At 40.5% G+C, this 6,420-nt stretch overlaps 1 pseudogene; it reads left to right on the forward strand.

Annotated features, from left to right (window-relative positions):
- Positions 1-3,624: 3,624 nt before the first annotated feature.
- LOC100955016 lies at positions 3,625-4,097 on the forward strand (annotated as a pseudogene).
- Positions 4,098-6,420: the final 2,323 nt, after the last annotated feature.

Consider the following 6,420-nt stretch of genomic DNA (forward strand, 5'->3'; position numbering starts at 1 on the left):
CCCCTGGGTAGAGTGCTGTGGCCTCACAGCTCACAGCAACCTCCAACTCCTGGGCTCAAGCGAGTCTCCTGCCTTAGCCTCCCAAGTAGCTGGGACCACAGACGCCCACCACAGCACCCAGCTATTTTTTGGTTGCAGCCATCATTGTTGTTTGGCAGGCCCGGGCTGGGGGTTCGAACCCGCCACCTTAGGTGTATGTGGCTGGCACCTTAGCCGATTGAGCCACAGGTGCCGAGCCTATCTTGTAGTTGTTTTCTCACTTTAGCAACTTGGAGGTCCCTCTTATTTAAACTTTGCCATCCTTGCAGTGATGGATTTACCACAGACTCACAATTTTAAGAAGTATTTAAAAGTTTGACTTTTCCTTTTGAATTTTCCCATTTGAAAGTACAGTGCTTGTCATATTATTATATTAAGTAAAGAAAAATCAGACTAGAATTATATCTTCACTGCAAGTATAATTATGGTTTAAAAAAAAAACAGACAAGAGGCTGGGGTGAGTACAAACTAGAAAGAAACCAGTAATGTAACTACATTTGTAGAATAAACCAGAATTTTTCCCCTTGAAGTTTCCAAACATTGTATAATGAGCTGTAGCATTTCTATAGAGGAAGAGTACTTTAAAAACAGGGAAAAAACAGATTCCAGGGATTTCTTAATGTGATTTTCTGATCTTTTTATCTTTCATTTCATCTGGTGGTCTTGCCAAATTTCAGATTATTCTCAGCGTTTACTCAGTTGCACAACTACATACCAAGAGTTCCAGATGGCTTCTTCTGACAAAGTTAAAGCAATCTTGTTTCTATAAACATACTCAGTTGAAAACTTCAAAAGATAAACGTTGCAAATATATTTTGACAGGGAGACCAAACATTTCAGAGTACTTAAATCTCTCTTTGCTCTCTGGGCTATGTGGGAAAACTGTAACACTGCTCCAATGAAGAGAAAGTTCTGAGTTCTGTTGGGTATACACAGGGGGTTGAACAGGGAGTAAGGGGACCTGAGTTCTAATCTCTTTTCTGCTCTAACTTTCTCTGAAACTTGAGTGCTGTTACCTAACTGAGCCTGTTGTCACATGTAAGACCTAAAGAGCCTCTGTCTCTCTCATACCTCATGTTTTAAAGAGTGCGTTAATGTAATTTCAATATTTCTGGTTTCAAATCAGTAGCTAGCCATCCAGAGATAGCTAGAATGCTAATTGTGGAAAGTGTTTTATTAGCAATATTTAAAAGACCTAATTCAGTTCCACAAGTGTAATGGAAATCAGAGTTTGAGAGAAAGGCAGCAAGTTTAGAAATAAAGCAATCAAAAAAGAAAAGGAATTGAAAAATATCACCGGCTATTCAAAGAAAGGCACAGAGTTTTTCAGAAACATCACCATTAATCAACGAAAAGCATACATATTAATTATCTGCTAGTAATTGTGTGGTGCAATAGGCTTGCCCAGATAATGTTTACCCCTTCTAAGGATTCGCAAGTGAATTTTCTAAAATTCGTGTATTGATATAACTACTCTTCTGTAAAAAAAAAAAAAAAAAATGGTAATAGTGATGCCTCAGTTTTTCTTAAAGTATTACTTAGAATATTTTTAAAAGTTAAAAGTTATTGTTCTTGTAACCAGAGTGGGAATCAGTATTTTTGGAACCTACACAGGCAGCTAGCCACTAGGGTCATTCCTTTACTAAGAAAACACCCTAATCGTGGTTTAAGTTGATGTGTTCTGCACTTTCCAGTCACACACACACTTTTGTTCATGGATGACCATTCTGTTAGCCTCGTGGAGATTCTCAGACTTAGGTTTATGAAACTTAATTGAACAAATTACATACATGCTAACTGCCCCTTGGCATGCAGGCTTGTGCGAAGAAAGCTACCCTGTTTTGATAGGAACCAAGAGCCCCGGAGACTTGCTGCTGCTCCTTGCAGACAAGTCATGTATTTCAAGGGGTACATATAACACAAGGCAAGAAATTAACAAGTAATGTCATTTCTATAAGAGAAAGAAAATAGCACTGTATAAAAATCGTTTTCTTTGCCTTCTGAGACTCAGAAATCTCTCAAAGTGAGTATCATCCATACACTTACTTTATAAATATATCTTCTTTTTATATTCTTAGGTACCTTAGAAATAACTTAAAGGTGAAGACACTACACAGCTCAAGAGAGCGGTTTGCACCACCTTTGCGCACCATTAAGCAACCCAGATTACTTTTGTCAGCCAGCCAATATGTCAACCACCTCTGGCTCTCTTGGTGTTTATCCAAATGTTTGTCTTTTCACAGCATGTCAGTTCCATGGCCGCAGAAATCTTTAAACATTAAGTTCCTGTACCTTTGGACTTCAGGGCATCAATAGGTGATAGGCCATTCAGCAATACTTCACAGAGAGAAAAAGTATTCCATAGTGGTTGGGTGTGAATAAATGAAAATAAAGAGCTAACATTCGCTGAGCATCTGTCATACGCTTAGCGCTAACTTCACGGGTCTTACTTCATTTGACCCTTACAGCAAACCAGGAAACTGAATCTTGGAGAGGTTAGGTAACTTACCCGACACCGAGACCACAGGCAGACATTATTTCTACCCGTTATAATCCTTGTCTGCAGTAGAATTCTCAGCACTTCCCTTTCTACCTTAAGGAATCCTCTTGAAATGTCTTATTGTTTTAGACGTGCGTAGTGCAGCAAGGAAGAGATGATCGCTATCGAGGCTAAAATAAATAGGAAGGGAACTCTTAAATGTAGGACACTGTCCAGACACCACTCCTTACCTTTCTTAGGTGGTGGCTATTCTGCGTTTTGGCCCCTGAGCTTTTGTACATTCCTGAGAAAGGAAGCGACAAAGACCTGCCAGCCGGGCCCTGTGCGCGCCCCCCGCGCGACCCGCAAGTCCGTCCCGCGCCCGCGCCAGGCGCGTCTCCGGGGCTCGCTCGGTCTGCGGCGGCCGCGGCGCTCCCGGGACAAGGGCGCCACCTGGTGCGCAGTCGCCGGCTGCTCACAAGGTCCAACCTGCTCTCTTTTCTCCTATGTGATAAGGGACTTGTACTTATCATATAAAAAGAACTATCACAACTCAATAATAAAAAGATAAATAGCCCAGTTCAAAAATGCGCAAAGGATGCAGACAGTTCTCCAAAAGACGATACAGATGCCAATAACCACATGAAAAGACGTCCGCCATCATTGGCCACCAGGGAAATGAAAATCGAAGCCACAAGATGCCATTTCACACCCACCAAAACTAACACGACTGCCCCGAAGAAGACAGACGTTAAGGAGCGCTGGCGAGAACACGGGGGAAGCAGAATCGTCGTGGGAGGACTCGGGGACTGTGAAACGCTGGAACCACCGTGCAAAACACTCTGGCAACTCCTCAAATAACTGAGCCGAGTTAGCCCCGGATCCTGCAAGTCTCCTCCGAGGACAATTACACCCAAAGGAAATGAAAGCATACAGCCATACAAAAACTCGTGCACAGACATTCACAGCAGCATTATTCCTAATAGTCAAAAAGTGGAAACAACCTAAATGTCCATCAACTGACGAATGGACAAACAACATATGGTATATTCACACAATGTAATATTATTAAATACCAAAAAGAAATGAAGTAACAGTACCTGTCACAACATGGGTAAATCTTAAAAACATGCTATCTGTCCTTTTCTGGTCATCCAAGATGTCGAAGGGAGGACGTGGTGGGTCCTCTGGTGCGAAATTTCGAATTTCCCTGGGTCTTCCGGTAGGAGCCGTGATCAACTGTGCTGACCACACAGGAGCCAAAAATCTGTATCTCATCTCTGTGAAAGGGACCAGGGACACCTCAACAGACTCCCCGCTGCTGGTGTGGGTGACATGGAGACGGCCAATTAAGAAAGGCAAACCAGAGCTTAGAAAGAAGGTTCCTCCCGCAATGGTAATACGACAGCGGAAGGCATGCCGGAGAAAAGATGGTGTGTTTCTTTATTTTGAAGATAATTCAGGGGTCATAGTAAACGATAAAGGTGAAATGAAAGGTTCTGCCATTACAGGACCAGTTGCAAAGGAGTGTGCAGACTTGTGGCCAAGGATTGCCCCCAAGGCTGGCAGCACTGCATGATTCTTCAGTATATTTCTAGAAAACATTAAAACATGCTTGATCCAAAAAAAAAAAAAAAATGCTGAGTGAATTAAAAACAGTTGCGAAGGACCACGTAATCCATGATTCTGTCCATATTAATTTTCAAGGATGGAAAAGTTACGGAAGGTAGCTTAGCATCTACCTGAGGCTGGGAAGGGTGAGGAGATTGGAGGAGATGGCTACTGTATGTGATGTTTCTTTGGGGATAATGACTGAAATTGTGGTGATCAATGCATACCTCGGAGATTATACAAACACTTTTGTACTGTTAACTTTAAACGGGTGAATTATATCTCAATAGAACCATTTTTGGGTTTTTTTGGCTGGGGCTGGGTTTGAATCCACCACCTCCAGTATATGGGGCCAGCACCACTCCTTTGAGCCGCAGGTGCTGCCCACAATAGAACCATTTTTAAAAAATATATGCGATTAATATTTTGAGTAAGATTAAAAAATTATATGTGATGAACATTCAGGAATATTTTGCTTTGAACAGAGAAGCACAGAGTCACACAGTGATTGTGAGACACACTTCTAAGTCAAATCTGAGTGTGAAGACTGCAGAACTCTGAGCCTCGCGGAGCCTCATGTAGCCTCATAGAGCTGCCCGGCAGAATTGTATTTAAGGTGCTATTGGCGAAAAATGAAAGAAAGTAGTGAAATTGCTGCGCAGGTTACCTTGATGATATTAAAGATACACATCCATGAGAATAAGTCATTGCCATAGACCAAGAGCTGAGTTTCAGGTTCCCTTTGCTAAGGGGAACAGAGAGAAAAATGAATCAATGTTCTTGTGTCACAAATGAAGTATGTGTGGGCAAGCGTGGAGACTGCTCCGCTTCTTTAACCAGGCCTAAGATGACAAACACCAACATACAGTCCAAAAATCCTATTACTACTTCAGGAGAAGCCCTACTCTGGAATTAATGTTTGGAAATCAGGAACTGCTAAGAAATATTGCCGTTTAGGGTAGATGTAGAATATATCTTCTTAATAATGAAGAATTGCTTTTGAAAAATATCCATTTTTACTAAGAGCCATGCAATGATTCAAGGCAGAATCTCAAACAATAAAACAAAAAGGTGCAAAAAAAAAGTGTAAGATCCAACTCTACTAAAAATAGAATAACTAGCCTGGTGTTGTGGTGGGTGTAGTCCCAGCTATTCGGGAGGCTGAGGCAGAAGGATCACTTGGGCCCCAGAGTCTGAGGTTGCTGTGAGCGAGGCTAATACCATGACATTCTAGCCCTGGCCACAGAGTGAGACTCTGTCTCAAAGAAGCAAAACAAAACAAAACATTCAGAAATGGAAAATGATTTACTTAGAGTTATATAACTCATCAGAACTAAATCTCAAATAATCCCCTCATTCCTTCTCACCATAGTAGAATTCACCCTGTGTTTATATGAATAATCAAAATGAAAAAGGAACAGAGTTGGCAAACTTAGGTCTGTATCTGCACAAAAGAAAAATACATGCCGAGAGTAACTGTTTCAACCAGCAAATGTCTGTGCTACTCACTGATAGATATCACGTGTATCTAACAAGGTACTTAAATATAAGAAGAGAATTTACTTCCATTTATTTTTGGAAACATTCTAAATCAGGGCTTGACTTTCTGTTTTGTTGATGGACAAAAGATGATGGAGAAAATGTTAATACTGAAGATTAAACTTTACAATGTGTCATGTCATGTCACATTGGGAGTAGCACCCAAAAAAGGGAGAAATATTCTTCCAGTATTTGAAAACTATTATCTGATTAGGTAAAGAAGTCACACATATGATTGATAAACAAGGGAAATTCCAACATTGCTCTTTGTTTTTTCTCTTTTATGTTACTTGCTCGGGTAAACAAACGTCCCAATCACCTTATGATGAACCACAGCTGTGTCTACTGCAACCCTAGGAAAACTATGGATACTAGAGTTTGGTTTAAAAAAATAAATAAATAAAGGAACACTTTCATGAGAATCAATTGGCTATATGGAATTCACAATTAAAAGGACCATGTATTGTTAGTCCTAAGATGTGTGCTGTACAACTGAAATACATATAAATGTCTACTTTTTCAGAGAATCGGTATATATGGAATATAGAAAGCTTTTATGTGCATATATACACATATATATCCACAAAGTGTAAGGATCAGTTCCTAATTGCCATGTTAGATAACAAAGATGTAGCAAATCCGGCAGAAGAATTAGCTGGCATAAATATAGCTATAATGTAAACCAGTATAAACAGCCCCAAACACAAGAAACATAGTAATAAAGCAATTTTCTGGTGCATCTTTGCCAGAAA

Source organism: Otolemur garnettii, unplaced genomic scaffold (assembly GCF_000181295.1).
Source record: "Otolemur garnettii isolate 467f Iridium unplaced genomic scaffold, OtoGar3 scaffold00039, whole genome shotgun sequence".
Taxonomy (NCBI): domain Eukaryota; kingdom Metazoa; phylum Chordata; class Mammalia; order Primates; family Galagidae; genus Otolemur; species Otolemur garnettii.